The sequence below is a fragment of the Eulemur rufifrons genome, chromosome 4 (assembly GCF_041146395.1).
Source record: "Eulemur rufifrons isolate Redbay chromosome 4, OSU_ERuf_1, whole genome shotgun sequence".
Classification (NCBI taxonomy): Eukaryota; Metazoa; Chordata; class Mammalia; order Primates; family Lemuridae; genus Eulemur; species Eulemur rufifrons.
Genome location: NC_090986.1, coordinates 7,147,218 through 7,162,913, shown reverse-complemented (window position 1 = coordinate 7,162,913; position 15,696 = coordinate 7,147,218). Strand labels below are relative to the sequence as shown.

Genomic DNA, 15,696 nt, shown 5'->3' with positions numbered 1-15,696 from the left:
GTGTTCTGAATTTGGTTAATGTCTATTGCTAGAGAGCTGGTGTTCCTCCTTAGGGGTGTGCCTTTTGCTTGATTCTTCATACTTTCAGAGTTCATTCGCCAAGTCCTTCCTGTCAGGATCAGCTATTGCTTCCAACCTTTCAGTTTTCCTTTGGACACCTTTCAATTTTCGTTTGGAAAGTAACACACCCTGTGTAGGCTCTGTTCCAGTAGATGCTGTGGGAGCAAGGCAGATCGCAGCTGCTGCCAACCAGCTTGGATGTGTGCGCTTCTATGGTTCCTTGATCTGCCACTAGGGGGAGCCGCTAATATGTTGTTCAGGGTTCTTCTACCACATGTGGGAGGCTGTTCCTGGTGGGAGGGGTTACTTGGGAACTGTTTTGGCCTCTTGCCGGGACTTTTGTTCCCTGACCACAGACCCCACTGTTGACAGCTGACCAGAGTCAGAAATCCAGCCCCAGTGTTATGATCTTACTGGATGACCTAAACTGGTATGAGGAGCAAAGTCACTGTGCTGTCAACTATTGATCTGCACCAAGGCCCCATGGATTCACAATAGTCGCAGAGGGAAAGTGGCTTTTCTTGTCTCACCCTACCTCCAGGGTTGGAGCCTACCACTTTTGGCGCAAAGATGCTGGCTAAGGACAGGGGGTGGTGCCCCAGTCCTCCCAGCACCCCAGCTCATGTAAGTCCTGCAGACGTTAGCCTCCCATGCCCCAGCAGCACCTGTAGGTAACAAAAGCATTAGCTTCCCACAACTAGGGAAGCACTCAGAGTTCACACATCGAAATGGATCTGGCTAGTTGTCCGTAGGTGGTATAAGGGTGAAGCTTGTCACGAGAGTCCCTGGGCTCAGGGAAGGAAGCCACCCAGCACTGTATCACACCACAGCAGCTGGGTTGTGGACCCCCAAAATGGCGACCACCCGCCCTCAGAGCACTAGCACTGGGGGCGCCTGTTCAGGGGTTGGCAGGTGCCAGGTCAGGGGGTTGAGTCATCAGGATGCCCCCTTGTGTCTTTTATGTCACCCTCCCACAATCTCATGCCTGTCCAGCAGGAGCTCTCGCTCTTTCTGATCCACCCTGAGCGGGCCTATTAGCACACAGAGGTTTCCAGGTTAGAGTCCCCTATTTAGTGTTCACCTCTGTTGATCTGGACCCCTTGAGTGGTAGAGGCAATTTACCTGTCTCCTAACTGCCTCCAGCGGTAGCCCAGACCAGTCTCTCTTCTGCCCAGTGCAGTCCTGGCACGGAGTTCAAGATGCTTCTCACTATTGTCTCCTCTACACGGAGCCCCACGTCTCCTGCTGTGATTTTGCACCGACTTCAGCCAAGTCCCTGTCTGAGTGGGTGCGGAGGTCAGTCAGGAAGCAAGACGTTCTGTGGGTCTGATCCCACGTGATTCACTGGCCAGGCAGGCACAGCTGTCTCATGCTCTATTTTCTATTGTTTGTCTCACACTCTCCAGGTTGCGTGATTGTATTTCCTGTTAACCTTTTTTTTTTTTTTTTTCCTGTTTTGTGTGTTCCACACTGATTCTCTGCTGATTCACAATGTTGTTCTTGCAGGGGAGCGATCCACTCGTGTAGCAGACCAACATCTTCACCTCTTTATCTGGGAGCAGGAATCCAGGAGGTTACCTTTACTCTGCCATTTTTGTCTCTATGATTGGGATTTTGATAGAGGTTACATTGAATTTGTCCATTACTGTGGGTAGTATTGACATCTAAATAATATCACATCATCTAATCCTTGAGCAGGAGTATGTTCAAGAGTGTTTAATTTTCAAATATTTTTGGATTTGCCAGTTTTTCTTCTGCTTTTCATTTCTGGTTTGGTTTTGTTTTGGTCAGAAAAAAGATACATTGTACGGTTTCAGTCATCTTAAATTTAATTAGACTTTTTGTGTGTCCTAATGGAAGGCATCATGTGGATTTGAAAATATTGTATATTTTGCTGCTTTTGACTGGAGAGTTCTGTACATGTCTGTTAGGTCTAATTGGTGTATAATATTGTTCAAGTATTCTATTTTCTTATTGATCTTCTATCTGTTTATTTTATTCATTACTGAATTTAGAGTCTTAAAGTAAAAAATGACCATGTTGATGTGCATTTCTTTCTTCACTTCTGCCAATATTTGTTTCATATATTTGGAATCCCTGGTGTTATATATACATGTAATATATATATTATAAAACATACATGTGTAGCCTATACATACACACATATTTTACTGTTATAGATTACTGTTAAATGGACTCATTGTATTACTTTGTAATATCAGTATTTGTTTCCCATGTGCATTTTGACCTAAAGTATGTGTGGTTCTTTTTTTTCCTTGAGATGGAATCTTGCTCTATTACCCTCGTTAGAGTACAGTGGCATCATCATAGCTCATTACAGCCTCAAACTCCTGGGCTCAAGTGATCCTCCTGCCTCAGTTTCTCAAGTAGCTGGGACTACAGGCACACACCACCATGCCTGGCTAATTTTCTCTATTTTTAGTAGAGATGGGCTCTCACTCTTGCCCAGGCTGATCTCAAACCCCAGAGCTCAAGCAAACCTCCTGCCACAGCCTCCCAGAGTGCAAGGATTACTAGCATGAGCCACTACACCCAGCCCCAAGCATAATTTGCCTAATATAATTATGGCCAGTATACCCACTTGTGGTTAATATCTGCATGGAATATATTTTTTTCATGCTTTTATTTTCGGCCTCTGTGACTTCTTTGAGCTAAAATGAGTCTTGTAGACAGATTATTGTAGAAACTCATTTATTCATAATCCATTCAGCTGTATTATCTTTTTAAAGAGTTTAATCCATTTATATTTAAAGTAATTAGTGAAAGAAATAAAATGTGGTTACTCTTAACCTCATTTCTTCTGTTTTCCCTCAATTCTTCTCTTACTGCCTTCATTTTGATTGATTTTGTAGATAATTGCTTTGATTCTTTTCTCATTTTCTTTTGCATAACTTCTACAGATATTTTGTTTCTGAACACCTTGAGAAATGGATAGTACAAAAACATCTTAAAGTGATAATAGTATAGTTCAGTTTCATAACAAGTTAACTTTAGTTGAATGCAAAAACCATACCTCTTCACAACCCCGATTTTGTTACTAATGCGACAAATTATATCATTTTATATTATGCATGTAATAATTGAGAACTTTAGAAATTCTGAAATAACATACTTGAATTTATGTTTTATGAAAGCTGAATTAGATAACTCATATGCACCTCACATTTATTAAAATGATTGGTTTGTATGTTTCAGTTTATTGCATGCACATTTCTGTCTGCTGTCACCAATCTTTATCTGAGTCATAATATAATTTATTCCTAATTGTTCATCTTATATATTAGTTTCACACCATATTTTACAATACCCGTTTTTCCTGTATTTAAAAATTTAAGGCTTTTGTTTCTGAAAGCTGGATTACAGCCTTTCTCTTTTTTATAGGAAGAGCAGCAATATATTAATAAGATAAGAAAGAAATTTCTCTGGTATCATTTCAACACCTAATCTTTAAAATTTTCTTATCAAAGCCTTTTTATTAAAGATTATAATGTATTTTTGTGCAATATTATTGCCCTAACCTTATGCTAATGATTTAAATCTGTGTTCTTCTTGGATGCCAGAATTTTATGGGTTAGTTTCTTTTAATTTTGTTTTGTAATTTTATAGTTCTATTTAAACATTTGTACCCCCAGAATATGCTGAAATAAATATAATAATAAATGAAAGAATATTTCACATTTTAAAGTAGGCCATATCACATCAGTCACTTGTGTTTTTAGTTTTTACCTATATATAATAATTTTGTATGACAAAATTCAATTCTGTACACTTTAAGACATTGTGGGGCAAAAGTCAAATATAAAACAGCCATGTCTGTTGCCAATATAATTTCCTTTGTGTTTGTTTGCCTGTATAAATATTACTCCTATTTTGTTTATGAACAGTACATTTTTTTTCTTGGTTTGTGGTTATTTTATCTTGCTTGTCAAGGTTAATAGTCATGAAAATTGTCTTAAGTTCAAAATGTATTTATTGGTAAATACATGTTATCCTTGTATGGAACATTTATGTGATTTGAAGATAATTTTTGAAATGCTTTAACACTATTTTTGGCATTACTATTAATTGTAAAAAAAACACATGGAATTTACAATCTTATATATTTTGTTTATGCAGTTCAGTCATGTTAAATATATTGACATTGTAATGCAACATGTATCTCTGGGACATTTTTTTCCTGTAAAACTAAAACTCAATATACATAAAACAACTTCGATTTGGGATTTTCCCCATTTTATTGTCCTTGACAAACACTATTTTTTGTTTTTTTTAAAATGTAACTACTTTATGTTTTTTATGTAAGTGGATTCATAAAGTGTCTTTATTGGGGGTGGAGACTGGCTTATTTCATTTAGCATGTCAAGATTTATCTTTATCATAGATGTTACAAAATTTCCTGCATTTTATAAGCTGAGTAGTCCTCCCCTTATATTTACATCCCAAATTATATTTATCCATTCATTTTGTGAGGCAATTTTTGGTTGTTCTCACATATCGGCTTTTATGAATAATAAATAATATGAATGTGCAAATAACTCTTCATTTAATCATGTATGTGGCAGTTTTATATCTGTCTTACATTTTCTTTCCTTGGTCTAGTTGTCTGCCTTTATGCCAGTAGCAAACTGCTTTCCATACTGTACCTTTGTTACATGTCTTGAAATCAGAAACTGTGATGGGTCCAACATTGTTTCTTTTTTTGGAGATTGTTGGACTTTTCATGGTACTTTGGCATTCCATATCACTTTTGAACTGCTTTTTCTTTTTCTATACAATATAACATTGAGAATTTTAAAGAGATTGAATTGAATTTGTAGATAATTTTTGGGCAGTATGGACATCTTTACAGAAGTAAATCTTCCAACCCTTGAACAAGAGCATTCTCAAGAGTGTGTCATTTATTTTCCATTTATTTGTGGGCTTTCTTCTATTCCTGATTTCTAGTTTTATTCCATTTTGGTCATAAATAATAGTCTGTAAGATGTTATTTTTTGAAAATTTGTAAAGAATTGGTTTGGAGCCTAACAGGTGTTCTATCCAAGGAGAATGTTTTATGTGCTATTGAGAAGATTGTGTATTCTGCTGCTGTTGTAGGGAGTGTTCTCTCTATTAGGTATAATTGTTTTACAGTGCTTTCAGGTTGTCTGTTCCCTTTTTAATATTGTATCCTGTGTTACCATATACTACTATGTGGGGCGATGAAGTATTCTACCATTATTATATTGCTGTGTATTTCTCGCTACAATTGTGTCAACATTTGCTATGCATATTTGGCAACCCTGATTTTACACATATATACATACATGTATGTAGATATGTGTGTATATAGCATATTCTATATAAAATATAAAAATAAATCTTAGGTTCTCAGTGAATGAGCAGTTTTATTATTAATATTCTTCTTTGTCTTTTGTGACAGTTTTAACTTCTAGTACATTTTATGAAACAGGACAAGTTTTCCCGCAAAATATACTGTGTCTAATTGTGAACTCCCTGCTCTCATTTGACTAAAATTGGCATAAAATGTCTTTTTTTGTGTTGGCAATTTTAGTCTGTTTTTGTCATTTGATCTAAGGTGAGTCTCTTTCAGATGATATATAATTGGATTTTTTTATTTCCTTAAATACCTATCTTTTTTTCAATTTATGTCTTTTGATTGTTAAATTTAGTCCATGGATATTTACATAATTTTCTGAAAGGGAAGGACTTACTATTTCCATTTTATTAATTTTTTAAATTCTTGTCGGTATAATATTTTTCCCCTCTTCCTCTTTTCTGTCTTCCTTTGTTTCTGATTGATTTTTGTAGTGACATGCTTTGACTCATTTCTTATTATTCTAGTGCATCTCTATACGTATTTTTATTGTGGCTACCACAGTGATTAAAAAACCATTTTATAATTAACACAATATATATTTAAAGTGGTAACAATTTAAAGTTGCTCATAAAAATTCTTCCTCATTACACCTGCCCTCAGGTTTACTGATGTCAGCAGTTATATCTTGTTATATTGTATACCCATATTGATTTATTGTTATTTTTCTGGTTTTGTCTTCAAATTTTTCTGTTTTCTGCACCATCATTATAGCAATTTAGAATTTTACTTAAGTATACTTACATAACTTTTCCAGAGAGTTATTTATTCTCATATGATTTTGTGTTGTTTTATAACCATCTTTTTATTTTCAATGCAAGGGGCTCCCTTTGGCATTACTTGTGGGGCAGGTCTAGTGATGATAAGCTTTTTCAGCATCTAGTTATCTTCATAATTCTTTATTTTTCTTAATTTAGAAGGGAAGTTTTGCTGGATATAGTATTTCTGCTTTGAAGTTTTCATTCTTTTGGCACTTTGACTATATCAACCAACTTTTTTCTGGGAAGCAAGTTTTCTGTGGGTAAATCCACAGTCATCTAATAGGAGCATGCTCATAGGTGACACATCAGTGTTACGGCTTTCAAGATTCTCATCTTGTGTGTGACTTTCAAAACTTTGTTTATAATCTTTCTTGGTATGTGTCCCTTGTTGTTTTTCCTATCTGAACTATGTTGAGCTTCTTGATTTTTTTTGTCTTTATTTTTGCATTTCAGTCATTTATTATTGTATGTTCAGCTAAATTCATAGTTTCTTTTATGCTTTTAATTTTTTGTTGATATTCTCATTTTTCTGATTTCATTTAGTGGTCAGTATTGTTCCCATTTCACTCATTAAGCATCATTCAGATGGTTATTTTTAATTTTTTTAACTAATCTTTATTTCTTTATCGTTGGTTTCTTATTATTTTGTTTATTTTTTTGGGCCATGTTACCCTGATATTTTTTATATGTTTTTGTCTATAATTGAGATTTGAGGATTAACAAAGCCACCTTTCATAAACTTCATCAAGTTCCTTTTCCTGGGGTACTCTGACGCCAATTTTCTGTGCTAGAGATTCAAGGATCCTCAAATCTGTTCTGAGGGTGTTTCTTCTGTGAAATTTTGTGTTTATATTCCTGTTAAGGCAGTTTTCCCACATTCTCTCTTAAGAGTCTGTCATTTTGTACACCTGTCTCTTGTCTGTGGTACTGAAATCTCTCTGCTGCTATAACAATCTTTTACCTTTGGTTTCAGCACAACAAGTCTGTCTTTCAAATGATAGCTATATTCTTCTCAGCACTCTGTGTTTTCATTTGTGAAGAGCCCCCAAACACCAGAAAGATGGCCACAGGTGTCATTATTTTCTTTCTTTTTTGAGGGAGAAGCTGGGAGTTGGGAATTTACTTCTATAAATATATGTACCATGCTGTATTAAGGATGAAAGGCTATGGTGGGTAAATACAACAAACTTTTCTTTTTCTTCTATGTGGCTCTCAGCATTGTGCTCACCCAGTATGCTGCAAACACTTACCTGGTTATTAGAATTCCCACAAAGGCAATTTGGTCAATGTAATGTTTTTACATTAATTTACATAAAAGAGAATTAGAGCCTGTATTTTGTATTACACTATCTGACTGATGTGCTTGGTATAATTTTACATATTAAATTCATAATATATATTCATCTTATTCAGAAAACAAGTACTTGGAATAATTTGTTATTTTCCAAATTTCTTTCAGCTATGTCTTCTCATTCCACCCAAGACCATTTGCCAGAACAAGGCTTAAATGTTTCATTTCAAAAAATGGGACTGAGAAGATATGGAAGTGATGGCCAAGAAAATTTAAACTTAATGAAAGACTGTAAAAGTGTGGGTGAGTGTAAGGAGCAGAAAGGATGTTATAATGGACTCAACCAATTGTCAACAACTGCCCATAGCAAAATCTTCCAATGTAATAAATGTTTGAAAGTCTCCAAAAATTTCTCAAATCCACATAGACATAAAATGAGACATACTGAAGAGAAATTTTTTAAATGTAAAGAATGTGAGGAAGTCTTTAACCAATGTTCACATATTACTAAACATAAAAAAATTCATACTAGAGAGAAACCCTACAAATGTGAAGAATGTGGCAAAGCTTTTAAGTGGTTCTCCCACCTTACTGCACATAAGAGAAATCATACTGGAGAGAAACCCTACAAATGTGAAGAATGTGGCAAAGCTTTTAAGTGGTCCTCCCACCTTACTACACATAAGAGAAATCATACTGGAGAGAAACCCTACAAATGTGAAGAATGTGGCAAAGCTTTTAAGTGGTGCTCATACCTGACCACACATAAGACAATTCATAATGGGGAGAAACCCTACAAATGTGAAGAATGTGGCAAAGCTTTTAAGTGGTGTGCATCCCTTTCTGTACATAAGAGAATTCATACTACAGAGAATCCCTACAAATGTGAAGAATGTGGCAAAGTTTTTAACTCATGCACATACCTTACTATACATAAGAGAATGCATACTGGAGAGAATCCCTACAAATGTGACAAATGTGGCAAATCTTTTATGTGGCACTCCCACCTTATTGCACATAAGGAAATTCATACTGGAGAGAAACCATACAAATGTGAAGAATGTGGCAAAGCTTTTAACTGGTGCTCCTCACTTGCTAGACATAAGAGAATTCATACTGGAGATAAACCCTACAAATGTGAAGAATGTGGAAAAGCTTTTAACTGGCGCTCATCCCTTACTACACATAAGAGAAACCATACTGGAGAGAAACCCTACAAATGTGAAGAATGTGGCACGTCCTTCAGCCAGTGCTCATACCTTACTGCACATAAGAGAAGTCATACTGGAGAGAAACCCTACAAATGTGAAAAATGTGGAAAAGCTTTTAACTGGGGCACAAATCTTACTAAACATAAGCAAATTCATACCAGAGAGAAACTCTACAAATGTGAAGAATGTGGCAAAGCTTTTAAGCGAGGTGCATACCTTACTAAACATAAGAGAACTCATACTGTAGAGAAACCCTGCAAATGTGACAAATGAGGCAAAGCTTTTCTGTGGCACTCACACCTTACTGAATATAAGGGAATTCATACTGGAGAGAAATCCTACCAATGTGATGAATGTGGCAAAACCTTTATCTAATACTCATGACTCTACATACATAAGAGAATACATACAAGGGAAACCCTACATTTGTGAACAATGTGGCAAAACTTTTACCCAATGCTCATACTTTACTATATATGTAAAAATTGATACTCAAGCAAACTTCTACAATTGTAAAGGAAGTGGGAAAGCCTTTAATAACTGTTCATGTATTACTGGACATCAGGGAGTCATACTGGTTTATTAGACCTGCTGAGAGATTGGAAGAATTATTTTTATGAAATTTAATAGCACTCACAAAATACTTTAAAGATACAAGTAATTCCACAGTGAGTTTATTAAGTTAAATTGTGTTAATTTGTACATGCCATTTTGGCTTCTCAATTGAAGAATTCTTTTTGAGCTATTATTTATTTCCCTTTTTAAAATTAGCATAACTAAGTGGTTTGAGTTTATTGGGCCAAATTTTTCAGGTAAAACTCGGGAGGTTATTTGGACATTTATAGGAAGGGGAGAAGCACAAGTTAGCACTAGGTGTTAAATAGATGTTCCATAAATAGCAGTAAGCTTGAAGTGAGTTTATGGCTCTGTGTAAAAGATAGACATTAGCCACATGTAGAAATTTCACTGATTCTTCATGTGGAGTGAGGACACCTGTTCCCAGGCTATACACTTGATTCTGTCTGAATTTAGAAATAGGAAGTCTGCTACTTTCATTTCCCAATTATTTCCAGTTTTTTGCTGTCCCTTTATGTTCATCTCCAGTTACCCATGTATCTCAGCCATTCTGTTCTTTTCCTATGTTATGGCTAACAGACTTCTTATAGTTCTCCCCACCCCATTTCACTCCCCACAGTGAATTTTAGATTTTGCTGAGAAGTTTGGTGTTTTTTTAAATGTGGTGAGAAATTATTTTTTTCTGTAGAGTTTGAAATGATTTTGATCACTTCATTGAGATAAGAATGATGCAGTGTCCATGGCCCACGTGTTAAATTGGGCAATTAGCTTTGTTTGTCATTGTTTGTAAAAGAAAAAATGTTATCTGATCCTAACCCAAAGGGTTGTAAATATTAAATTAGTTAGACTAGTTACAGCATTAATAACAGTAGGTTGGAACATGTAAATGATGTGTAAAGAAATACATCAGAACTTGGAAATTTCTTAAGATTAAACATCTTAGAAATAAAATTTTCAAGAGAGTTAATGATAAGTGATAAATTTTAAATTAGTTTTTTAATAAAACGCTTATAGTACAACTTATGTTTCTATGCAGAATCTTCTATTTTTGAATGTACATAGTAAGTGTTGGATGATAATAGGATATCTCTGGATTTAAAATCTGGAATGCTTTTTCTTTTACAGATTTATATTACAATCTTGGTCAATTGCTCATATTATTTTATCTTTATTTTAATGGGAACAGTTCACAGTCCACTGTTTTCGTTCTTAGTCACCTATCTGCCACCAAGTCTTTGTTCATTCTTTCTAGAAAAATCTGAAAGATCTTGGCAGGTTTGGGATTGAAGCATTCCTCCATTGATTTTGGATGCAGTCTTGTTTTTTAGGTTCACAGAGTGGCCAGAGATTGAACTGCTAGTACCACCTGCCGCTCTTCTGTTTTCTATATCATTGCCATTAACAACAGGAAATTCAGGTGCCTTGCAGTTAACATAAAAGTCCTAACATACGTTGGCCACTGACATGTTCTTTGCGGGGTCCTATACATTCTGGTAAATATCAGAGTTCCTATACTTATGACTGAAAAATGGAATGACAAAAATATCACAATCTACATATTTTTGATGCAGATTGGCTATGCTATGTCACAGTCACAGACAGTATTTGGAATACTGCAATCCTACCATGATATTTTTAAATTTAAATTATCCATTTAAAATTGGCAGATGAAACTATGCTTTCATATAAAACATGATGTTACGAAGGATAAACATTGTCTAATACTTAATTCTAGCTAAATAGTAAATGCATTAACTCATAGTTATCTAATTTTGGTGAGAACACTTAACATCAATCGTTCTAGCATCTTTCAAACATGTCATTAACTGTAGTCATCAAGCTGTACAATAGATCTCATTAACCTATTTCTCCTAACTGTACATTGTATTGTTTGACAGACAGATCCCCAAATGCCCCTCCCTCCTAAGAACCTTATCGTCTAGTAATATCATTCTGCTCTCTACTTCAGTGAGATAAACTTATTTAGATTCCACAAATGACTGAGATCATGGGGTGTTCCTATTTCAGTATGTGGCTCTTTTCAATTAATGTCCTGCAGTTTCATCCATGTGATGGAAAACGACAGTATTTTTTTTTAGCTAAATAGTATTCTGTTTTGTTTATAAACCATATTTCCTTTATCCATTAATTTAATGATGGAAATTAGGGTTGATTATATATCTTAGTTTTTGTGAACAGGGCTGAAATAAACAGAGTGCAGGTGTCTCTTCAACACACTGATTTTATTTTTTATATAAATAATAATGTGACTCCTACATTGTATCACAGTTTTATTTTTAATCTTTTGAGTAATCTCCATACTGATTTACATAATGCCTTTACTGATTTACAGTCACATGAACAGCATGCAAGTGTTCCCTTTTCTATCTTTTCCAACCCTTACTATCTCTTGTGTTATAAAAGTAGTCATTTTAACAAGAGTGAGTTCATAGAGTGGTTTAGATTTTTCTTTCTCTGATGATCATTGATGTGGAGCAGTTTTTCTTTTATTGTTTGGACATTTGTATGTCATGTGTCATTTAAGAAATGTCTATTTAGATCTTTTGCTCATTTTTAAATAGTTACTGTATTTTTGTTTTATAGCTGAGTTTTTCATATATTTTGGATTTTAATCTCTTATCAGGTGTATAATTTATAAGTATTTTGTCCTATTTCTGTGTTGTCTTATTATTCCATTGATTTCATCTCATGCTGAGTAGAAATGTTTTGGTTTTAAATAATCTAATTTCTCCATTTTTACTTTTGTTGCCTGGGATTCTGAGGTTAAAAAATCTTTGTCCAGACCAATTTTAGGAACTTATCACCCTACATTTTCTTATAGCAGTTTCACTTTTTAATGCATTTTGAGTTAATTCTTATATAAGTTGTGAGATGGGGGTCTCGTTTTGTTGTTATGCATGTGGACATTCATTTTTTTCCACTATCATTTTCAAGAAATATTCCTTCCCCATTGTGTTTTCTTGTCACCTTTGTCTGAAATCTGTTAGCATTAAATGCAGAGATTTATTTCTGGGCTCCCTCTTCTCCATTGTCCTATGTTTCTGTGTTTTTACCAGTACCATACTGCTTGGGTTATTATATCTTTATATTATATTTATCTTTATAGTACATTTCAAAGTCAAGGAGTGTCATGCCTTCAGCTTTTTTTTTTTTTTTTTTTTTTTCTACTATGTTGCTTATACTATTCAGGTTCTTCTGGGGTCACAAATAAATTTTAAGATTATTTTTTAATTTCAGTGAAGAATGTCAGTGATATTTGATGGGAATTGCATTGAATCTAAATTTTGTGTAGTATAGACATTTTTACTATATTAATTCTTCCAATTGATGAAGGGATATCTTTTCATTTATTTTTGTTTTCTTCAATTTCTTATTTAAACGTTCTTTAGTTTTGAGCTTAGGACTGTTTCACTTTTTTGGTTAAAATTATTTCTAAGTATATATTTTTAGACACTATAATAGGCTTGTTTTCTTGATTTCTTTTTCAGATTGTTCATTTTTAGCTTATAAAAATTCTAGCACCTTTTGTATGTTGATTTTTCCTGCTGCAAGTTTACTTAATTTGCTCATTAGTTTAAAAATGTTTATATAGCATCTTTTTAAATATCACTTAACTCCAGTAAGATTGGCCTTTATCAAAAAATCCCAAAGCAACAAATGCTGGTGAGGATGTGGAGAGATAGTAACACTCTTACACTGCTGGTAGGACTGCAAATTAGTGCCACCTCTGTGGAAAAGCATTTGAGATACCTCAAAGAGTCACAAGTAAAGCTACCACTTCATACAGCAATAGCACTATTAGGCATCTACCAAAAGGAACAAAAAAGAATCTGTAATAAAGACATCTGCGCTTGAATGTTTATGGCAGCACAATTCAGTATAGCAAGGATGTAGAAACAACCCAAGTGCTGGTCAATTTATCAGTGGATTAATAAAATATGGTATATGTATACACATGAATACTATTGAATTATAAAAAACGATAGTGATCTAGCACCTCTTTTGTTTTCCTGGTTAGAGCTTGAGCCCATCCTCTGAAGTGAGGTATCACTAGAATGGAAGAATAAGCACTGCGTATACTCGCCATCAAACTGGCACTGAGTGATCAACACTAAAGTGCTCCCACAGTAGTAATATTCGTTGGGGGTGGGTAAACTCACGACTAATGGACGTGGTGAGTTTTGTAGTGGAGAAGGGCATGTCTCAAATCATAGTTGGGATTTAGGAATAACATTGATCGAGTGTCGGGCAGATGTGGGTGGGGGGGATGGGTGTATACATACATCATGAGTGCAATGTGCACTGTCTAGGGGATGGACATGTTTGAAGCTCTGAATCGGGGCGGGGGGGGAAGGGCAATATACGTAACCTAAATGTTTGTACCCCCCCCCCCCAATATGCTGAAATAAGAATAAAAATCATGGTTGGGATGCGCAAAATCATAACATGTAACGAAAATGTTCATACTCCCATAATTTCCTGAAAAAAAAAATAAATGAAAAGTTTTCTGTACATAGGGTTGTGAAGTTTGAAAACAGGGATAATTTAATTTGTTTGTTTTCATTATGGATGCATTTTTATTTCATTCTTTAATTGCTCTGGCTTGGACATCAAGTACTATGTTGAATAGAAGTGGCAAGAGTGGTTATCCTTGACTTATGCAAGGTCTCAGTGGAAAAGCTGATGATTCCCCATTTACTACAGAGTTAGCTGTGGGTTTGTCATATGTGATGTATATTGGACTGATATTCATTTGTTCTATACCATATTTGATCAGAGCTTTTATCATGAGAATGTGTTCAATTTTGTGAAGTCCTTTTCAACATGTATTAAACGTTATAGATGGTCATGGTTTATGTCATTCTTATAAGAATCTGTGTGAATGCATCTATACCTAGAGGAGGCCCTGAGGAAATCACATCTCACATTCTGTGGACATGACCTTATGATGTCTACAGTGAGCATCTGACCCCCAAATACAATTGAGGACCAGGGATTTTTGTGTCTTTTGTTTATTAATTATTCCCAAAATGTAGACAAGTGGTTACACAAATTAAGTGTTTAATATATGTGTGTTAAGTGAATGGACCAGATCCTTCCCAGATGTTTACATGGGCCTGGGTCCTCTCTTCTAGCAGCCATGGATCCCCATTCTGTCTGCATTAAGTATAAAGACCAGCTAGAAGGAATCTCAAACCTACTTTACAAAAGCAAAAATAGGTTTGCTTTATACGTGTTTTTCCCAAACATAGAGGAACATGGACCATCAAAGCATGAGGCTGAGAGTTTATTCAGCAAAGGGAGAGAGAAAAATAATAAAAATGAACAATGAGAGCAGGCCCATCAGCCTTTCTATAGGGACCTACTTGCCTTGTCTCATACCACTTAGTCCCTACAAGAATGCTTTGACGTTTATCTTCTCACCACCCCATTTTTAGAGGAGCAAACTAAGGTTCAGAGGGTTATAGTAACAACCCCAAGACACATATAGCATGTGGCAGATTCACCACTGTACTTTGGAGGGGACAGATGCTTACCTGATGAGCAGCTGCTCCAGGGACTGTAGGATGATGGTGAGGTTACAGTAGGAGCCCAGGAATGTGGTGAGAGAGGGCATGGTTTATTCTTAGAAGGCTGGATCTGAGGACTCTACAAATTTCTCCTTTTCAGGATGACAGGTTCACATTATTCAGGCCTCTTCTACTTTCAGGGAGATTCATTTTCATACTGGGGGACAAGGAGAAACATACAGTCAGTGACAGTGCCATCGCTGAATGGAACAATTCTTTAAGAATTTGTGCATGTGGAGGACACACGTGTCTGTGGTAAAAAGTGTTCTGGGCTTTCAAAGTAAAATTTCATGTGTGTGTGGAGAATAATTAACCTATTATTACCTTGAACATGTCTTCAAGGTGTTTTGTCACTGTTACAAAACCACCTACCTGTATAAATAATCTGTATAAAGAGCATGATTCCCATGAGTCCTCAAAGACACATCCTTATTATAAGGATGATAAAACCAGGCTTTGGAATGTGAAATGTCTGCTCACCAGCACATAAGTCAGAACTTATAAACTTCCACCAAGAGAGTTGTGTGAAATTATCCCCAAGTTTCCTAAGCCTCTCTCTGCTCTTGAAATGGAGGTAAGGGCCTAGGGAAGCCTCATTCTCTTCGTATTTTATGTACACTGCACAAGGCAAGACACTCTAGTAGAACCCTTTTGACCTAAAGCAACATATTTATTTCTTTTGTTTACATTAAAAGAAGTGTTGAGAAATAGCTACAGCTCTCCAAAGTCTGGCAAAGAACCAATCAATATTAGGAAAATCCAGCATGGGAGAAAACCCATCACAGTGCCAAGGATCTGAGCACATGGTGTA

At 35.4% G+C, this 15,696-nt stretch overlaps 1 pseudogene; it reads left to right on the top strand.

Moving 5' to 3' along the window:
- Positions 1-7,941: 7,941 nt before the first annotated feature.
- LOC138382399 (zinc finger protein 737-like) lies at positions 7,942-8,984 on the top strand (annotated as a pseudogene).
- Positions 8,985-15,696: the final 6,712 nt, after the last annotated feature.